Source organism: Corapipo altera, unplaced genomic scaffold, assembly GCF_003945725.1.
Source record: "Corapipo altera isolate COAL_440 unplaced genomic scaffold, ASM394572v1 327, whole genome shotgun sequence".
Taxonomy (NCBI): Eukaryota; Metazoa; Chordata; class Aves; order Passeriformes; family Pipridae; genus Corapipo; species Corapipo altera.
In genome coordinates, this window is record NW_020885004.1 from 85,482 (window position 1) to 105,335 (window position 19,854).

At 45.2% G+C, this 19,854-nt stretch overlaps 2 long non-coding RNA genes across 2 annotated transcripts; one reads left to right on the top strand and one right to left on the bottom strand.

Moving 5' to 3' along the window:
* Positions 1 to 3,439: 3,439 nt before the first annotated feature.
* On the bottom strand, positions 3,440 to 8,257 carry LOC113958753. Its single transcript, XR_003531602.1, has 3 exons — positions 8,207 to 8,257; positions 4,792 to 4,868; positions 3,440 to 3,736 (listed from the first exon to the last, which is right to left on the bottom strand). It is a non-coding gene; the product is annotated as an uncharacterized LOC113958753 (long non-coding RNA).
* A 68-nt stretch (positions 8,258 to 8,325) lies between these two features.
* LOC113958752 lies at positions 8,326 to 12,818 on the top strand. The gene is made up of 4 exons (XR_003531601.1): positions 8,326 to 8,435; positions 10,271 to 10,388; positions 11,944 to 12,007; positions 12,485 to 12,818. It is a non-coding gene; the product is annotated as an uncharacterized LOC113958752 (long non-coding RNA).
* The last annotated feature ends 7,036 nt before the right edge of the window (positions 12,819 to 19,854 follow it).

Sequence of the window (19,854 nt, forward strand, 5' to 3'; positions counted from 1 at the left end):
CAAGCCCATCTCAAACTCATAAATGAATGTGTTCTTTGGACTAATGACCACATAACATGCTGGGATTGATGCTGTGGGATACACTGCAGACACATGAGAGTTTTCAGGAAATATCAAAGCTCTTTAGAACAGTTAGTAACAATGCACTAGCATTATTTTAATATTTGTGTGGGATTTATTTTCTGCATTTATAAGATTTTTCTTTGTCTCTAGTCTCTCCAATTCCAGTTAAGCTGAGTCACATGCAGGCAGAGCATAAGAGGTCGTAATAGAGGAGCATCAAAAATGGAAATATTTGTTTCACAACTAGCTTTCATTTGGACTCAGAAAAGTGAAAAATTAAAGGAAAAACTTTACAGACTTTTTGGATTTTTCTGAAAACAGACAAAAAGCTGTGATCTCCCAGCTTTCTTGTGTGGCTGATTATTCATGAGGCAGTTCTCTTTTTCAGCCTTAACAGTGTTTGCTTTCCTTTGTCTTTGATTCGACTCTTTCCCTTCCACATAATATATCCCTTCCACATGATCACTACCTTTGCGCACAAACACAGCTGAGAAGGCTTCTCCAAGCAACACATAGAAGCATTTCATTTTGAAAATGCCCAAACCAGAACATTTTAAAACAGCCAGAACATTTTTTTCTCTTCTAAGCTCATATTTCTGGTTTCAGGCAATGTTTCAATTATGACGACCACATTTTCTGCTGGCAAGTGGCCCCCTCAGTGGAATTTAGCCAGTCACAAGGATGATGCAATTTTATACCCATTGGGCTGGGCCAGCCTGGATTCCAAATCACTACTAATGAATTTCTTTGGTTCTGCTGTTGGCTTCTTATGTGATGCTGTGCAGGCTTCTTAATCCTCTGGGAATCTGGCCAGATGCTGCTTTCCTCCTTCACAGGTTTTCTGCTGTGCTCTGTGGATAGAAGACTTCATGTTCCACATCTAGCACAGGGAAGCCAGAGCATGGTTAGGGATGTTATAACACAAACAGCCATCTTAGAAATCTTCCATCTTACTGCTTTATTTAGACTTCAGTCATTCCTGTTTCTGTGAGGTTCACAAGGCAGGTCTTCAGCCATCCCTCAATCTTTGAGGAAAACCAGACCATAGTATACCATCCTTTGCTACTGCAGAAACCCTTGCCATAACCAAACTCCCGTACAATGAGAGACACTGAAGCACTGAAACTAAAGCACCCTCTTCCAGGAGGTGCATGCACAGGTTTGTCTCTCAAGAGATTCAAATTAGTTCAGATTGCAGATTTAAATACATAATGCTTTTGAATGGTTGATGAGTTGAGGTGCAGCTCTCCTAGCTTGTTCTATGCCTGCATCTTTATCTGGATGTCTTGAGCTAACAGAACAGCACAGACTGATAATAAATGCTTCTGCCATTGGAACTGGACACATTTCATTTCTTAACAGCATGTTTACTGTCATCTCCTTCTTCTACCTGAGCAGGTACAGGACATACTGCAAGGATCACTAATTGCTTGACATATTTTGTCAGTAACCAGTTCAGTTGAATTTTCCCTGCCCTGATGAGTTACTTTCATTCAGCCACAGTACGTGTCGTACTGTGACAGATTTCCATTCAGCTGGAGAAACCCTTCTTCATCTCCTGCCCAGCCCTGCTCTGCCACCCAGCAGCACAGTCACTGAGCTGGGGCACAGGCAGACTCTGAGCTCAGCCTCTGCCCTTTAGTTGCACCATTAAGATACACCTTCCTCCCATATGGCCAGCACATACAGACACTTCCAACTCAAATGTTTGCCTGGGCAGAGTGTGTGGTGTAAGTGCCAATAGCCTCTGACCTTCTCTGGTCCCCAAGATAGGGCGGAGAGCTTTCTTGGCCTCATGGCATCAGCTCTAGCACAAAGGGTAGTACCACACATCCTTATAAATGTGCTTGCTGTTTACTGCCAATGTTTAAATGCATAGGACTGCTCAAGGTGTATCAAATCTTAATTATTTATAAGGTCAGTCTGGGATCAGGCATAGCATCTTTAACACAAACCCCACTTCAGAGCACATTAGACTATTAAATGCACTGACTTCACTTCTGTAAAAGGCTGCTGGGGAGAAAGAATGCATTCCTGGTCATAAGAGGTCCACAGTGCAGCAGTAAAAGAGAGCAGTGCTCACTTAGAAAGTGAATTAGTGTAAAGATACTAACTCCAACCCTCAGTGAAAAGTACTGAGACACTCTAGATTAGCTAGCATAGATAAAGCACCTACCAGTAAAAGCTCAGATTTATAACTACTGAAAAAGTGCCTCCTTCCTCATGTATTTGCAAATAGTTTTTCCATGGTTGAGAGGACAGGGTTAGGCAGCTCTTCCTGTTGGGGCAGATAGGGACACTGATACAGGAGTGTTCTTACTGCAAAATAGTGATTATGAGAGTGCCATCGCCAAGAAACAGGCAGCAGAGGCTGAGAAATAACCTGGCTGCTGAGGAGCTGCTCAACTGAGGCAGCGGGGAAATGGGGTGGGAGCTAATTCCAGTTAAGGGCATGACAGATAACAAATGGTTTATTTACCAGGGCTAGCAGGGTGTCTATCACACTGGCAAACAAATAGAAAAGAAGAGAAAAGGCACTTGGCACTGCAAACCCCCAGTAAAGTCAATGCAGAGGATGGTCTATCGGTAAGGGCTGCACGTGCCTCTGAGTTCCCAAATGATAGCTCTGTACTAAGCTGGATAAGAAACTCAGCTTTGTGAAACAACGTGTAGCACTTCACTTAGCACTTAAATCCACAGCTAGTGACTCTTCTTCACTGACATGTCAGCATGGCCTTTTCACATTTTCCTGCTGGTTTATACTTTTTATCATATGAACCACAAACTACTGCCTGTTTTAGATTTATAATTCCATGTAGGACTTCTGAATGCTGTTGAAACCTAATAGAAAATGCCAGCATGCAATGTCTGACCTACACACCTGCTGAGCTCACCTCCACAGGTAATATCTACACAGTTAGTTGTCAAGCACAGCAACACAATCCTCTCAGTTTTCTCCACCATGTTATGCGGTGAAAGAAGTTATTAATTCAGAGTGTTTCTCCATTTTGGTTCATCCTAAAAAGCTGACTCCTCCTGTTTCCTTGGTTACACTAGTCAGATTCCCCCTGTGCATCCTGGTTCCCCAGCTACTGACTGTAATGTGGATCAGAGCATCAGGCTGCTGGCAGATCAGACCAACAGGGTCCCCTCTGTCTGCTGCAGCTACACTGAAAGTCAGCACTCCTAGTAAGGTGGGGAACAAGATCAGAGTAATCCTGCAGTAGGGAAGGGTCTATATAATGGTGATCAGGAGCCCACAGACTTCTCTATTACGGTGCCCCTTTACCCAGCCCTCATTCCCAGACACTCTGGCTGCTCAGGACAGGAGCTTCTTCAGGGGGCAGACTCAATGAAGGGGAAAAGGCAAGGCTGGATTTAGGAAGAGTTTCAGAATACTTACCCCTTTCTCCCACTGTGGACACCTAAGATGATAAACACTCTTTTCTCCAGGCTTACTGGCTGGCGTTACATTCAGGCTTGCCAGCTACACATCAACTACAGCCCAGACTTCTTTGGAGACCCTTGCTGTGCAGCCAGAAATGGTGTTTCCTCTTTCTGCAGCTGGAGACCAACACTCATCTGGGCAAGACCAGGGAAAGCCAACCAAGAGCACTAGTAAAGCCACCAGTCTGAGCCAGTGCTGCTCAGAAAGGAACCAGACTGAGACCTGCTGAAGGAGCAGACTCTTTCATTAACCACATGTATAGGAAAGCCCCAAGCAAACCCATTCACGAGTAACCAGCACCATAGGACATATGGCAAAGATCCCAGAGAGCTCTCTCCTGGTTTGAAAGCTTGGGGCATCCCACTCTGCTAAGTTTCCATATAGGGCAGAGATGTAAATTGCTGTCTGCTGGGTGCCACGAAGTTACACTGCTCCTCTTTACCCTTCTAGGGTCTACAAGGAACTCTGTTCTTCACCAGCAGTTGGGCTGGGCATTGCAACACAGCAGTCAGAGGAGGTCATTGCTCGAGGTATGAGAGCTGGGGAAAAACATCTGTGTGTCCAGATTAATTTCCATGTAGTGGTTTACCTGGACTTGTTATATGTTTATATATCTCTAAAGGGTGAAGAGGTCCAAGGAACAGCAAAGGAAGGGTGGGGACCCCAAATAGTCTGCAAAACACAAGGGGCTGTGGCAGGGAGCCTTTCTTTGTTGCATACAGGCTGTTAAAACAGTTGGAGTAGATAAATGTCAGCTCCTGTAGAGATGACAGTATCAGTGTGCCCAAGTACTGATATCCCTCCAGCTTATTCCCCATGAATTCAAGCCCACCTCATGCCACAATATCATGTTCTGCAGAGGACATACACCTCCCACCACCCCAGTAAAGTACCATTTCCTGGTATCATAAAAGACGCCTTTGAACAAGTTTGTGTAAGTTCTATATGTTTCTGTAGATTCAGATGGAGAAATAGTGACCAGAAAACATCACAGGCCAAAGTCAAGATAGATATATGCTAAGATATTATGTGAAAGTTTCCCAGGGCCTGACAGTCTTTGGAAATAAGTAATTCTGACGAATTTGCAAGAAATTATCAACTTAGACCACCAGGGTTTAATGGTGTACAAGGCTGTCAGTACACATTAGCATCTGCAACGGGTTGTATAACTCGGATCACACCCAGGAGGGCAGTGGCTGCTCTATGCAGATTAAGAATACGGAGTTATGTATACAGGTGGTGAAACAAAGTGCCTTCTGAAGGAATTTCTAAAGACCTACCTAGAAAGCAGTGGTGCATCAGGATGACCTGCTTCCGAGTGTGCACATTGGGGTTGGCCTTCTAACGGCTGCTCCAGCTAGTGAGCAAACGTGAATGACTGGTGTGTTTTTACTAATAACACCTTGATTCTATTAACAACAGCAGCTAATGAATAAAAGATATTTTAAGAAATAGCAGTTGTAAACTGTGTTTTCCCTGAACAGTATTCTGTGAAAAGGAAAAAGGAATTTATTCCACTTGTTTGGGAAAAACATGCTAAAGACAGCACACTACTCATACTTCTTCATGGTGGCACCTGCAGACCCAGCTAGGACAGCCATGAAACGGTTTGTGGAAAGCCCCTCCTTCTGAAACGTGCTATAGGAAATTCAGTCAAATTCAGCTCTGGGGAGGTACTTGACAGGAACTATGTGCGTGTTTGTAAGGGCAAGATCTGTTCAAAGGGAGAAGGTCCTATGTAAGAGCCAGATAAGTGCTTTCTGCTCCACCACCTACACATTATCTCCTGTGCATGCTTCAGTGGATGGCTGGGGTCCACGAACTGGCAGACCCAACTCTGCCACTTGGTCACTTTACAGACATGGGGCATTGCTCAAGTCTGCTGTTTTATTGAAGCATCACCATAGGTAATGCCTTGTGGCTGCCACAGATGTACAGAGATGCAAACTCAGGACTTCTAATGCAGAAAAGTAGCAAGTGTTGCAAATAAATGAGACCCACGACATTTTATCTTGTAAGCCTCCCCCTTAATCTGCCTCCAGGTAACCTGCATTTCCATCTCTCCAGGGCTGTCAAGTTTGTACCTCCTATTAAGGAACAGCCAGATTTCTCCATCTATAAAAAGAATGTGAGGTTGTTTTAGTAACTATTGCAACAAAACTAGCTTTATTGAGTCAGACCAAAAGTATCCTCTGACTAACCACAGCCAGCAACAGCTGCTTTGAGCCCTATAGAACAACAGTCAGATTATATCTGGACCTCTATTTTTAATACTACCAACAACCTCACTCTTCCATGGAAGTGCTGAAAGGTTTGAGCAGATCACACAATCTTGCAGCTCCTACCCTGGAGAGAGTTTATAACCCAAGATGCAAAACCCCCATATACAGATGCAGGCACAGAGCTGCCTTGCAAGAGGCAGCCCAGAGCATTTGCAGCAAAGCTGAGAATCAAATGCAATCTCTTGCCATTAGGTTGCATTTTCAAAACTATCTGTCCTAAACATGACAGGAATGATTAAACTAAAGAAACAAAGGCTTTTGACAGACGATTTTCTAGTGTTGTTTCAGCTTGATCACTGAAATTCCTCATGCACACCTGACCTCTGTGTGTGCATGAGCACGGCACTTACACATGCCCAGATGAAACACTATTCAGCCAAAACTTCCTGTTTGATGAGCATATTCCTATTGTCTCCAGTATCTCCTTTGATACCAGCACACTGATACCAGCAACATCATAAGATAAGGAGCAGAGCTTTTCCAGTGCTTCTCCCCCCCATACCCTCCCCCTCTCATTGTCCTCACTGATGAGGTCCTGGCTTTGAGAGCTTTCTGGGTACAGGCAGCCAGAGCCGGCACTCCCGGCAAGCTGCGGTCAGCAAACATTTGCAATCAGCAGCTGACTTCCTGCTGTCACCTGCCTGCACAGGCAGACAACGAAACGCTTTGCTTTTGTGCCCGGCTCCACACTTTGAGGGCAAAAGAAGGTCCCTCAAGCTGTGGGACCTTCTGAACCCCCACATTGCCTACTGGTGTTGGATTTGATTAGTGCTCAAGTAAAAGAAGCCAAATTGGGTGATCGAGGAATGGGGGAAAGTGAGCTGGCTCAGCTATGCTTTAATGATATTAGTCATGAATTTTTACTCAATGGTCTCAAAGCTTGCTTTCCTTTTTTCCTCTTTTCTCTTTCATCTGCATGAAACACGGATGATATCAGTCCTGCTGAGATAGTCCTGAAAACTTTGCTTAGCTTTGATACTTCCACCTCTACCTCAGACTTCAAGGAAAGCCTGTGGAGTGTCAGCACCTGTTGAGCTAAAGGAACTCCTTTAGCTCTGAACCAGTGTCAAAGCACTGTCAAATCCCCACACTTCAAGAAGAAACCTTCCTACTTCAGAAAGCAACACGCCTTTACTTCTGTGCACCAGCAAGTAGGGTGACTGATTTCATGGCTCCAGTGCCCTCTAAAGCTTTCAAACTGCTGCTACCAGCAACCCAAACAGATGCCACCTCTTGTGGCATTTAAAAAGCCTTAGGGTATCAAGTGAGAGTTCTCCAAGTCTGTATTGTCAGATGTGCCAGAGAGGAGCCAACAAGAACCTTAAGATTAAATCCCATCACTTTAGGACTTGAATGACTTACAGTGCAGATGGAGTGGGCGAGGGAATGTGTATGAGGTAATTTATACACCTACTCAAGTTAAATTCCAGTGGCATCCATTCCCTCCCCTCAGAGAAGTGTCTCTGGTCTGGCTCTGTATGCAACAAGATGAACATATCAACTTCTCCATCAAAGAGGTAGAAATTTACAATTCCCCTTTCCCTCAGTTAGACTCACGAAGATTAAAAAAATATGCTTTTTTTAACCTTATGTATAAAACATGAACTGTACAAGACGTTTGGATGCTTATTCCCACTTTGCCACTAATCAGCTAAGCAACCTCAGTCATGTCTTCTTCTTTCTTCACAAGAAGGACTAATCCCCATCACACTGAGTCTTATGCAACAAACCCCTGCTGCAGCCTGTGATACTGCTGCATCCATTAAAGGAAAAACTGGACCTATCCCAGATGACCAGAGGCTTGGCAAAGCAGTTGGTTTTGAACCATCCCACAGCCTATTTGATTCTACATTCTTCCTTAAGGTCTTTTTGAAGATGAAGAAAAAAGTAAATTTCAGACCAAAAAAGCCTTTAAAAATTTCACAACATGTAATAAAAAGGTTTGCAACTGGTTTATTTGCTTAGTGATGAAACAACAGAGGATATAGCCACTGGAAGCCTTTCAGCTAGGATCTGCTTTTTGATATCAGAGGAGATATGATAGCTGTTCAGATCTAGTAGGAGTCCCTATGGACACTGTTTGAAGATCAAACATCTGTAATTTTCCCTCAGACAGGACATCCTGTCAACCACTGCAGGGACATGGTCACACTAAAAAAAAGTGCCAGATTTTCTGTTTGTCTGCAAGCACCAGAGAGTTTCTGAATCTTTGGCTGACCACAGAAACATGAGAACAGTAAACTTTAGATAAGACTGATGCCAGGCAAAGGACTGGTCGATGCACAACCCATACTCACTGACATGTGAGGAGCAAGGGGTTACTTAAGTGAAATGTCCTGACCAGGCACTGCCAGCACACAAACACCCCCTAAGGCTGACATCACCCAACCAAGATAACAGCTCAGGGACAGACCTCATCAAAGGATGGCCTCAGTCTCCAGCACCTCAGATGACACTTCTGAGACTCTGACCCTCCACTCCATTATTTGTGAGGTCATCAGCTGAGAAATATTCCTGACTTGGCCAAAGGGATCCCACAGCAGACCTGCTCTGGCATTGGGAAGAGCCTTCAAATCAACTATTAAGATGTTCAGAGACCTGAAAAACAAAGCTTTCCTATGCCTCTAGAAGAGGGTACAAAGGTACTTAAAATAGCAACCATGTCCCCAGAACTAATTCATAAGACCTTGATGATATCCCAGCAGTGAGCAGAAAAATGTCACATGGGAGGTCAGGCTGCCATGTCATCATCAGAAGAGAGACTTTCACAAGCCTTCATTACATGTAAGGTCATGGACAAGGGCACTGCTTTCCTCAACAGCAGGGCACTCTAAACTGTCAGAAACACAGGCTCTGGAGCCTCAAGGTTGCTTCAGGTTCCCAGTATCAGAGCCAAAATCTTCCCTTTACTACCCAGAACATACCTAATTACAGGAAAGGGACAGACACAACAGAGAAGTAAAAAAGATAAGTCTCTATTCAACAAAGTATGCTTTCCTCCCCAAGAGGAGACCATGCACTACTTTGCTCCCCATCCTCTACACAGTACCAGTTATAATAAGCGGTTTCCCTCTGCTTCCCCTTTTCTCTAGCAGCTGCTTTACCAGCCTTAAACAATGGCCTAAACCGCAAGCAGAATTTCTGAGGCTTAATCTCTAAACCTGCACTACGGTTTTGCTGCAGCCCACCATTCCCCTAGTACACATCATCAACACCCTGCATACTCACATCCCCCAAATAACCTTCCAGAAGTTTTTGTCCCAGCGGGCTCCTTTTATAGGAAAGTCCCACTGCTCAGCTGCCCTCTACTCCCCACAAATCTCCCCACCTGGAAGGGGGAGCAGGTACAACTTTCCTCAACAGAGAAGTTATGACCTTGTGCTAATTTCACTGCAAAATCTCCAAAATGCATAGGCTGAGACCCTAACTATGCCTGAAAGAAATTTATTCATACATTTGACTGAGCATAAGAGAATGATCCACCATCTTAGCCTTGCATAGAGGTCACCCAGACCAAGGTTTATATATACAGGTGATTTTGGAAATCCTGCCAAAGATACTGTGAAGAACACGCTTTTCAGAGATCAGGGGCTCTGGGGTTTTTTCCTGGAAATCAGAGATTTAATGACCAGGTTTTTTTTCCTTAGATTATTTTGAGTTCTGCCTTTGGAAACTTGCTAGTAATTGCTAGTTCTTTGGGAATTCTGGCTTTTGTTCTGTCAAGATAACCCAGCAAAGTGGGAGGGAGAGCAGCTCCAAATTAGCATTTAGCTGATGGTACAAACAACATATTTGAGGTCACCTTCTCCCTGTTATTATAGTGCTTAGCACTTTTTGAATGTGTGTGCTTTTACTCAGCTCAGATGAAGACTCAACAGTATCTGCTGGTGGTCCAAACCAAAAGAGTCACTCAGCTTTCAATGAGAGGTACCACGTCTAAGACACACTGGGGCTGAGGTCACAAGAGGACATGGCAGTGGACACTGCCATATGTCCTTATTTGTTGGGTCATCAAGGGTAGAAATGTTAGAAGACTCAGTGATTTTACTGGAGGACCTACAGTCTTCCTTGTGACACATAGATCACTTGCTCCTTTGGTGTTTGGGTGGGCATGATAGGATACTGCTGAATTCTCCTCTACTACATCATTAATGTAGTTGATTTGGGAGAGAAGGTGGAGACACCCCCAGTTGTGTGGAAATACTGACAGAGCCCTGATATCCAGATCCTTCCTCTGAGAGGAGACTTTGCTACTGGGGTCAACTTAGCAAACAAGATGTCTTTTGATTAGTTAGTTGTTTTCTGGCAGTAGGGCCAGAAACGATTGCAAACTGCTCTGCCTTTGGCCAGACATTTGGTAGATTGCCACATTATATATTTATTAAAGGAATGAAGAAATCTGAACTGGATAAAAATAGCAAGGCTTAGATTAGAAAGTGGCTGGCAAATGACTAACAGAGGTTCACTGTTGCTTCAGGATACCCAGTGTTGCCAGAAAGATCCTGCACAGTGTGGATGTGGGTCTGCCAAGCTGGGGCAGAGGAGACATAAGACACAAATCTGGCCTGAAGAAGCACAGTGAAAAACACCACCAGGTCAGACTGACAGATGTCTTGGTGAAGAGAGAAAGTATGCCAATGAAATAGGTTCTCTTTGGTAGAGGCTGCACACAGATCTGCTCCTTGCAGCCCAGCAAAGCTGGAAGATGTAAGCTTGGAGGTGAGGTGCACAGTGGTGTCTGCTCTTCTGCCACACAAGATGGGAAGTTCACTCTTTTAGTGGCAGTCGAGCAGTATTAGTGGTCCTCACATTACTCCTGGTCAAAACCTCCTGTTTAAAATGTCCTTTTTGAGAATTTTTAGTCAAAAGGGAGTTTTCCTTAAGAACTGATGCCTTCTACCTCCTGTGGTGTTTCCAGTGGGTGGTTAAAAATGGAAAAGGGACTGGATGGCTGGAGGGTCCAGTCTCCTCAAGTCTTTGGTTTTTGCTCCCTCTTCAGATGGGTCAAGAGTCTCCCCCTGTAATGGAGGTAATCAGTTGATTCTCTGGTGCCAGTGTGGTATTAGTCAAGCTCTTTAAAGAGTTGCCACCTGCAGAGCAACACTACAGTTGCTAAAAAATTGCCCTTTGGGATCCAAGACCTGGAATTGACTTCTTTTTCCTACACAGAAGAAAGCTTCTAGCAGGCTGTGGAGATGGCACACACATTGTGTCTAAGGTGCAGTGCTGCCACTTGGAGGACAGTCACCTCCATGCAGAACCCAGATGATCTTCAGTCATTCCAAACATACAGAATAGTTTTATGTACACACATTTTCCTCTGTCACTTCTTGTCACAGGTCTGATCTGGAGTCAGTATGGCCAAAGGATTGTTCGAGTAAACTATTTCATATATAGACTTTGATGCTTCTATTAAGATAACGCATGAAGGCTGCCATCAAGATCAAGGGCTGCATTGTTCTGGGTGCTGTACAGTATCTATAACTACATTCTGTATCTGCACGCTAGGATACACCCACTGTCTCGAAAATCTTACAGTCTAAGTAGACACTTGAATGGGGAAGGAGACAGAAGCATGTGAAAGAGGAATAATTTATCCATGATCAAAGACTAAGCTGGAATTACAAGAGCCGGTGTCCTGGGTGGGATCTGTTATCTCCTCTGAGCATAACCACCTACCAATGACTGACACAGTCTGTAAATGCTCATAATAAAAGGCATCCCAGAAACAAGCCACGCGTAATTTCTGAGGACATTCTGTTCTTTCTCTGGTTACAATCCATGGGCGGGTAAGGGCTGTTCCAGCAGCTGCATGCAAGGCTTCGGACGTAGCAACAGCAAGTGGACCGTGGCTGTAAGAATGACTCCTGTCATATGCAATCATCTACCAGCACACCCTGTGGTGCTAATGAAAAAATCCCTTCACAAAGTGCACTGTGTGCATTATTAGATGAAGTAAGAGCTGAGGCAGCGTTGCCATCCCTCAGTCAGATAGGGAACTGCAGGGGCAAGGGGTCGGAGGTTGGTGCCTGCAGTACCACAGTGGATTACAGATTCCTCTTTGGTCACCCTGATAATCCGAGGTCTGACTCGTGTTGCCATATTTCTGACAAATGTGGAGAGGAAGGGTTGGACTCTGTCTCCAAACAGGTACTGCGATGTAATTGGACAACACAAAGTCTGGGAGTTAGCACATCTTTCACAGTGGCAACAGGTAAGGATAAAGCTATCTAAAGTACATCATTCCAGAAAATACCACCCAATGATGGATAAATATGAACATTAGTTTCTTCTAATGTGGTGGTGGTTGGGGTTTTTACCCCCTTCTCTCTTGGTGTGGTAACACCTGCTTTGTCCTCTAAACATAGGGCTCATTCCTACTTTGCATTTGTTAACGTAAAACCAGTGCAAACTTTGCTGCTGATTTTCATTCTGACACCAGATGCAGGTCCCCATATAAACACCAATGCTTGGGAAGAGCTGACTTCATACAGGATCCTCTTTTGCTCCTGAGGTGGTGCCATCCCAGTGTAAGAGGTCTCAGCACCCGGCAACCTCTGGCCAGAAACCAGGATGTTCTTGCACTTTCTACTGTAGGGTACCCCCCTTCTCAGCTGTGATATATTGTATGGGTACCCTCAGCTCCCTCTTCCTCTCCCTAATAGCAGGCTGTTCTCTGGTCTGTTTTCAGCTCAGATGTACCACATGAGATAACATTTTGCTGCTTGGATCTGGGCAAGCCTCAGTTACCAGCCTCTAGTCAACAGCTGACACATCGTAAGTGTACTGAGAGGTTGCAATAGACCATGTCCTGGGATGCTGCAGTGATGGAGGTGAGATAAGGAATACTTTGTAAAACATTCATACAAAGCAAACTTGACTGCTGTCAGCTATGGCAAATGAAGGTAACTGGCCAGAAACAAGTTTGTAACCATGCATTGACTCCCCTCAGCAGCACCCGACCAGCATGAAGCCATCTTTCCTACCTGTGAATCAATGGTGGCACTCAGAAAAGGTTTATTATTTCTAGCCACAATTCTCTTTCCTTCACCCTCTGGATCTGATTTTTAGGACTCAGGGAAAATCTTGCCTGGTACACAGGTCATGCTCTTAGCCTGTAACCAAAATATCTGTCCATTAGACTGGAAAAGAAACATCTCCTTTAAGAGTGTTGCGCTTCAATAAAGAACCTCTTTGTGGTGGCCCTCATCAGTGATGAAACCTTGTCCTGGTTGGCAGAATGAAAGCCAAGGGGCTTGTCCCCAACAGGCCAACAAAAGTGATGCTTTATTATTTATGCTGGTTTCTTGGGACACTTGTTGGCCAACAACTGTGTGCCTGCAATATTTTTACAACAGCCATCAATAAAAGTGCTTCATGCTTAAGATTTTGACAGAAAGCTGGGTAGTGGCCCTGACAACAATGGCATTTACATGATAGATTTTGTGGTGCCAGTGTATCCTGACCATCTTGGAGCTTTCTTCATCTTGGCCATCATTCAGCCTCCAAGCTTGTCATCACCACCATTTATTGGGACTATCTGACTATTCTGGCAAAAGAGATGGTCCCAGTCAGTGCACATGACACTGGGGAATGCTGGAGCTGGAGCCAGATCCTGCACCCTGGGTTTTATTGGGAAATTATTCAGCTTTCCTTACAGTTCGCTGGGGGCCACCACACCCCATGGGCTGATCTGATGCTTACCACTAAAATGCAGCCACTCCCAAAGTGAAGAGTAGCAACAAGTATTACACTGAAGGCCAAGAGAAGTTCTTGGCCAAGGACAGAGCAAAAAAGATCCTGTATTTTAATGTACGAACTCTGAACATCTGAGTTCTCTCAGGCAAACAGCCAGTACCCACACTCAGCAAGTCTTGGTCAACACAGAGAGGTTCTACGTGCCTGCTCGGCCTTGCTACCGCCTGTAATTTCTGGCAAGCCTTTTGACAATTGGGTGTTCATTGGAAAGTCCAGTTATTCAGAGTCCAAGACTGTCAGCTTGCCTTTTATGAGAGAGAACAGCATGTTCCCAGCCCTGCCATTTCCAGAGGAAACAAGCCCCAAGAGTACCTTAAAGGCTTGGACACAAATAGCTCGCGCTGTGTATTATTTTCAAGCCAGTCTAACGATTTTGCAGGTCTGACTCATTGCAGGTAAATGCAGAAGGTTAGTCATGATAGTCATCTGTAGGCAAAGAGGAAGGACCTCACTGGACTCATCCTAGAGCAGTTTTTATTGCTGTTGTAGGGTAAAGAGCTGAGACAGATTAGTGCATCCCAGACCTTGGCGTTTGTCTGAGGACTTGTTTGTGGATACAGACTGTTCATACTGCTGATGGCTTTACATCCATCTCCCTGCTGAGAGTTGATGAGCATCTGATCCTTCCTGAGCTAAGGCCAGGTGTTGGTAGAAGACTCATCAGCTGCCATGGTGCTGGTCTGTGGGAAGTGTGCACACCAGTGGTGGCTGCCCCGTGGCACTCTGCAGCAGAGAACTCACACCAGGGTGCTGCTGTCCTCCACCCATGGGCACAGCCACTAGCAGCTCCACACCACTATTGTGAGCACAGCCAGTCAGAATAATTTTTGGACTTTACCCATGCTGAGGCCTCAAGATACTTGGTCTTGATAAGCAGAGAGGAGGAAAGGAGAACTTTTAAGCTTGGATCCCCTACAGATCCTGTTGTCTGCACTGGACATGTTCATGTCCAGCACAGAAGTATTTCCCTGAACCCCTGCGATCCGAGGATGCTCTTCTGTGGCAGCACTGAGCCTCAGCCCGGCTGCAGGCCAAGCTGGGAGCACCATCTGCTGGCTTTGACACGGCGGGCTGGCTTGTCAGAGGGACAATCACAGGGTAATTCAGGGCTCCAGGTGCCGCTGCACGGTCATTAGACTGCATAGCAAATTAGAGATGGAAAAGATCACAGGGTTGCGTAAATCCCTCGGCTAAACCTCCTCCTGTCAACCTCACAAAAGAGACTCCAAACCAGTTAGTCTCTCTGCACTAGAGCTGGACAAACTGACCCGGGTGAAGGAGATCCAGCTGTAAGTCAGCTGGAGCTATTTATGGCTTCTTCAGAGCTTGTGAAAGATTTCAACTGAAGATGTCACTGAGAAGCCTTCTTAGTGCTTAATTCTTACAGTTTGAAATGCAGTTTTGTTTACAAATATTTCTGATAATAATAATATTGAGAGGAGTGCCAGGACCCTAAAAGGGAAACAAATGTGTGTCTCGGGTGCACCAATGCAACATTTAAGCACATCTCTTAAATCCATAGCCCTTGCCCCTTTTTTTTAAGTTTTTGCCATGCCCCAAATATTCACATGAAGGGGCCAAGGGCCAAGCACAATTCTCTCTTGAGAGGTAGAGCCCTTGTGGGTGCTGAAGGGAGGCTCGTTTTACAGATCCACCTACATTGATGCCTGTGACACATATACCCCATGACTCTGATCTTGTCTGTGGTGGCCTGAGCAAAGATCTTTGAAGGATGTTGTCCATGTCCAGGATGAGCAGTAGCACATGGCCTGGGCTCCTGGTTCCCAAAGGGCCATGCTGGGGAGCTCTGTGGGTGCTACTCCACGTGGGAATCAGGCTTTTCTGCGGGGTGCATGGGGACAGGAGCGAGGTGTGGCTGGCAAGTGGCCAGGGTATGTTGCTAGACCTGGGAGCTCAGTATGGTCCCTCTCACCTCCAGGGGTTATCTCACCAACTGCCAGCTGGCCAGGAATGTGCTTTGACTTGCTCAGTCCTGCTCATCCTAATTACACCTTCCTGGAGTGCTATACATAATTTCCCTCCCACCGTCACTGTCCTTTTTCTCCAAGCTGCTTGTCCTTTAATGGCATACCAACTCCTCACTTTCCTTTGATTTTCATCCCCAGATACCCATCTCTCAGCACTCCTGCCCCTTTCCCTCTCACAGCCCTCAATTGCCTGGTTTGTGAGTGCTGGACAAAGATGCCCTGGACCCATATTTGCTTTCTGAACTCTCAAAAGGAACACCTTTTTTTGGTCAACACAGCATGAGCCTGTGCAAGTCATTTCCACAACAAGACCATTTCTCCAGTACTGTAACTGACAATATGTGATAAAGGAATCATTGTAGCCCACACTAAGGATGAACGAGAGCTTTTGAAGTGTTCTAAGTTTACTTATTACAGGACACAGATAACTTCTATGTACCACGACTAAAGAGGATGTTTCCCTAAAGATCCTTGCCTTTCCCTTGAAACTGGCTGCCTTAAACATCAGACTAGTCAGATGGAGGCTGGGGCCAGCCTAGGAGGCAGGATCTATCCCCAAACCACTGCCTGGCTCACTCCAAGCCTCAGTTTTACATGCTGTAAAATGAGAAAAGTGGGGGAGCTGTTTCACCGAGGCACTTAGAGAGCTAGAGGTGGAAAATGTTTTATAGGTGTTCATGCCTTGAACCCTGAACCAAACCTCTATAGCCATTGCAACATTTCTGACCCTTTTGATGTGAAATAATTTTCTTGGTTTCTTGTGCATACCTTAAGCTTTTCTCCAGCAACTGAAGAACAGCCTAAACCTTTGACCCTTCTGCCTTCCCCATAGCTGGGCAGAAGTCACTTTCTATCAGATGTGTGATGGATCTGTCCAGTCCCACACTTCACTGCAGTGGACAAGGATCCTCTGAGCTGTCCCTGCATGAACTGTAAGGAGAACCTATGTCAGGGTACATTCAATAATGGTAAAGTACAAGAAGACCTTGCAGGAGGCTGCTTAGTGTGCGTCACCCATGCAGAGGGCAGCATTAGGGAACATAAAGGTTACAAAATCAAGCCTACAGCAAAGAGGTCATGCAGCCATTTGCGTGTCCTGGTGTGTCAATACTGTCTTTAATGGCACAATCTCCAACTGATACAGCTAAGAACAAAAATAAACAGAGAGGCTTCTGGGCACACCAGCACCTTTCCTACACTTTCAGAGACAAAATGCTAAAACACCCCATGTTTGCTTTCATTGCACGTCAGTTGATCTCATGAAAGTCTTTATTTGGCTTTGTTTCTGGAGCCACTTGACTGTAGAAGCAGAATAGCTCAGGGCATGTTCAATCCAGGATTGCAAGCAACACTTACACTTTCTTGGGGTGCTAGTGGATGTTTTGAAAGGCTTTAGGCACTATTGAAGCTGTATTTAGCTGATGCAAAAGGCAAAATTGCAATCAAGTCAGTTGAAATCTGCTTACTGCACTGGAAATTGGACCTTCCTAATACTATTCCAGCTCTTTCGGGGTTGAATTCTGTGTGCTGCCTAGACAAAATTCATTCCTTTTGCTTTTGATTTCATACCTTTTGCATATCTTTTAACATAGGCAACTGAATTCTTTCTTGGCCTTTTTAATGGACATTTTGTTTTAAAAAACCTGTCCTTTGGGCACTTTGCATTGACACCAAGAATCTTCTGAGATATCTGTGAGCCAGACTTGGAATTATTACCTCCACTTCTTAACCTCTTTTTTATATCCATTAGTTGTATTGCTACCAGGGTGGAAGGTAGCAAGAACATTAGAGGCCTTATTTTTTTACTTTTTCTATGATTACTCGCACAAGTTCTTTTAGGACAGTTCAGATTTTCTCTGTACTCTGGAAATTAAACATAGACATATTATATTAATATTGTGGTTTGTTATTTATAACAAGTTGGAAGCAATTATGACAGGTGGTGATTGGTTCTCTGTCTCTTGTTGTCTTCAAGGCCTGCCTGCTGTTCTGGGAGATGAGCAAATAGTCAAACACATGTTACAGCACTTAGTGCAAAGGTCAGAAGAGATCTGTATTGGCCAGGGGGTCAGGTGGGGTAACGTACCAGTCCTCACCGTAAAATGTATTTTAATGCTCTTCCGGGTCCATTTTAGTAAATTTACAGAGCTTTTGTCAGAAACAATAACAAAATTTGAAGAACATTATAAAACAACATTACATCCCATTTCTTTAGACAGCGCTTCACAGAGTCTTTTAAACAGCTTTTGAGGGCTGTAATTAAACATTTTGAGACATGTTTGGGACAGTTTTGTTTCAGGCTTTGTCTCCAGCTTCTTTGGTTTGACAAACATGATTGTTTCCAGGAAAGTGACTGTTACACTTAATAGGAATTAGAAGTTGGCAGGGGAGGCTGCTGTTTCCAAAGCTGCTGGTGCTTCTGTGAGCTTGGAAAAAGGCCTGGCTGTCTCTTGTAACAGTTAATAAAAAAATTAATTCCACCTTTTTTTCTTGGATCACCTACGATTAATTTTTTCCTATTTTTTGCAATCTTCTTACTTCATTTGTCTTGGAGTAACAAAAACAGCACACCCCACTGAACTCAATGATGTTCTTCCTTTCCAGTTGGTCAAGATACGTCTGGAGTGTTGCACGATTCCAAAATGCTGATGCTGCCAGACCTGAGAAATGTGAAAACTTGGGTTCAAAGTCCTGAAACAGGCAGCTGGAGACTTACAAGAAACAACTGGAAATTCTTCCCCTTCCTATCATTGGAAATAGATGCCAAGTGCAGAGTGTTGGCATCCTCTGCATCCCACCAGTGCTGTCCCAATGGGACTGAGCCCCTCGGCAGCCCCTCAGCTCCCCTGGGGCAGCATCAGCTTCTGCAGCTGCTCCCTTCAGCAGGTCCAGGACAGCCTGGGAGGGAGAGCACAGCCATCCCCACTATTTGAATTAGACCACCAAAACCATTATACTCTGCTAAACATCACAGCATTGAAATTTTATTTCAATATAATTAATAATAAAAATTAATTTTAAAGTAAATAAAGGGTGTATTTCCCTCACCTTTCACTTTCTGGGGTTTTGTCTTCTACTAGACAAATTTTCAAGCTTTCTCTCAGCATACATAGCACCTTCAATTTTAAAATGCCCATGGCTCCAGGAGCTGGGGCTTTAATGAGTGCAAATACCATCAGCCTTGCTGTAATAGGACACAGCTGGGTGGCACAGCTGGCCCTGGGGTCAATTTTTAGCAGCTGCATTTTCTCCTTTCCTAGGTACCCACAAACTGTCCAGCCACTCCTGGGCTGAGGTGCTGCCCTGCCTGGGTGGGCAGCACTCCAGACAAAGGCAGTGTTTTGCCAGCAGTGTTCTACATGCAGTGCCCAGGTCATGCCTGGCCAGAGCTTCCTGACCTGGGCATATCTGAGCTTGCTGTGAAGTCCATCGGAGAGCAAATCTTAGCTGGGTACGTTTCCCTCCCTTAGGCTGTGTGACCTGGGAGGGACTTTCATCTGCCTGAGGTGTCCCCAAGCAAAGCTCAGCCTCCAGCCAGCCCTGCCTCATGGCTCAGCCACAGGGGCTCAGTCCTCTTCAAATCCTGCCTGAGTCCCACAGGAGCTCGGTCCTCTTCAAATCCTGCCTGAGTCCAACCCTTCTGCCTGGTAGCTGCGCTCCGGATGAAATGAATTTGACTGGTCTCAGACCATGTTTTGGCTGATCATATCCACAGCATAAAATTTGGTTTAGCATTGTGGAGAAGATCCTCCTATGGCTTTGGGACACAGTGGTGCAGCTGATCAGGTTGATCTGGGGCCAGTCAGGGTGTCTGTGGTGGGTGCTGTGACAGTACTGGGATGTCAAACATGGCCAGCAGGCACAGGTTGGATGCACTTCTAAGTAGTTCTAGCAGCTGTTGGCTGCTAGACTGAGGGATCAGCCCTCAGGGAGAGACCACTAACTCTCCTATGGACTTTATAAGAAACCCCAAAAGCAAAAAATTAAGGGGCAATGGGAAGGTTTAGTCAGAGGCCTTTCTCCTGGGGTGAGAATGGCATGATGCAAACAGGAGGTGGGAAGAAAGAGCAGGTCACCAGGATGAAGGAGAAGCACGTGGAGGTAAGAACTGGCCCTGATGTCCCTTTAACTCCTAGAGGAGACTGAGGCAGAGACAATGTTCACTTATCTGTGGCCCAAGCAGCAGACACAGACAGCCTGAACCCAAGCCCCCATCCCAGAGCACCCAGCACCCCAGCCTTGGCAGTGCCTCCAGGACAGGAGGAGGTGAGAGCACTCCAAAAGCAGCCCTTCCAGTTGCCTTTGCAGGGAATGG